This window comes from Pollachius pollachius (assembly GCF_949987615.1).
Source record: "Pollachius pollachius genome assembly, chromosome: 3".
Lineage (NCBI taxonomy): Eukaryota > Metazoa > Chordata > Actinopteri > Gadiformes > Gadidae > Pollachius > Pollachius pollachius.
Genome location: NC_136936.1, coordinates 5,220,246 through 5,222,452, shown reverse-complemented (window position 1 = coordinate 5,222,452; position 2,207 = coordinate 5,220,246).

Below are 2,207 nucleotides of genomic sequence, written 5' to 3'. Positions count from 1 at the left end.
TGGCACGATGAGATCCATGAGAACACTACATCCACCGCACAGTTTGGCTTGCCATTGTTCTATCCTTTTTCCTCCCCCCTTGCTTCCCTCCTTCTTTTTATCGTTCTCTCATTCTTTATTTTTTTTTATTTTCTTTCATTATTTTTCTCTCTCTTTCTTCCTCTTTCTTTCTTTCTTTCTTTGATTCTACTTTTCTTTCTCTTTCTCCCTTTCTTTCGCTCCCTCTTTCCTTCTTTGATCCTTTCTGTTTTTGTTTGTTTGTTTCTCTCCATCACTTTCTTTCCTTCTCTCTTTCTTTCATTTGTTTGTTTGCTCTCTCTTCATCACTCCATTCTGTTAACCCTTTGGTTCCTCTGTGGAGGGATGGATGGAGTATAGAGGGGGATGGATGGAGAATAGAGGGGGATGGATGGAGAATAGAGGGGGACGGATGAAGAATAGAGGGGGATGGATGGAGTATAGAGGGGGATGGATGGAGAACAGAGAGGGACGGATGGAGAATAGAGGGGGATGGATGGAGAACAGAGGAGGTTCATCTAGTGCTCCACCACCCTGAGGACAGCCACTCCCCCCCTCATCCTCTGCTGGCAGATCAAACAGTGGAGGCTGGGTGGGGATCAAGTGTGCCTGGGAGAAACCCCCCCGAGCAAAGCATCTCCAGAGCAGCCCATGGAGCAACGCACATACTAACACACACACACACACACACACACACACACACACACACACACACACACACACACACACACACACATGCAAAGACATGCACACACACACACACACACACACACACATGCAAAGACATGCACACACATACACACACACACACACACACACACACACACACAACTACATTCATGCACAAACGCACACACACACATATATACATATCGACATGCATGCATACATACACACACACACACACACACACACACACATGCAAAGACATGCACACACATACACACACACACACACACACACAACTACATTCATGCACAAACGCACACACACACATATATACATATCGACATGCATGCATACATATACACACACACACACACACATATATCCATGCATAGATCTACAACCATGCAAAGACACACACACACACAATTCTACATATTTGCAATCATGCACAGACACACACACACGCTCACACACACACCCATCTACCCATCCACATTCATGCACAAACACCGCCCAACAAACACACACACACATATCCATAAATGTATCTACATATAGGCACATATCCATACACATGCACACACACACACACACACACACACACACACACACACACACACACATAGACATACTGTATATCTACATAAATGCACCAATACCATCGCTGCAACTACTGACACACATAAATACGGTCTATGTACATGTTTACACATTCACAAAGACACACACACGCACACACATACAGACTCTATAGGAAGTACCCTACCCACAAACATATGGAACACAGCCAGCACACAAGTGCATCCACCGAGCTACTGAAATATTCATCACCATGTTTCGTCAATAGCAACAGAGTCAGGATTCCAGGTGAGTTCCTGACCCAGCTGGATACAGCCTGTGGGAGAGCGACAGAGAGACCGGGAGAGGGGGAACGAACGGAAGAGGACGTGTACACCCTAGTGCTGAGAGACAGAGACGGAGACTGCCAGAGAGAGACAAAGAGGTAGACAGAGAGATACAGAGACAGAGAGTGACAGGAAGAGGGTCAGAGACAGAGACAGAGACAGACACAGAGTCAGAGGCAGAGAGACAAAGAGAGAGACAGAGACAAAGACAGAGAGACAGAGACAGACACAGAGTCAGAGACAGAGAGACAGAGACAGAGAGACAGAGACAGAGACAGAGAGACGGATAGAGAGAGAGAGACAGAGAGACAGAGAGAGAGACAGAGACAGAGAGACAGAGACAAAGACAGAGAGACAGAGACAGAGACAGACACAGAGTCAGAGACAGAGAGACAGAGAGAGAGACAGAGACAGAGACAGAGAGACAGAGACAGAGAGACAGAGACAAAGACAGAGAGACAGAGACAGAGACAGAGACAGACACAGAGTCAGAGACAGAAAGACAGAGAGAGAGAGACAGAGACAGAGACAGAGAGACAGAGACAGAGACAAAGACAGAGAGACAGAGAGCGAGACAGAGACAAAGATAGAGAGACAGAGAGAGAGACAGAGACA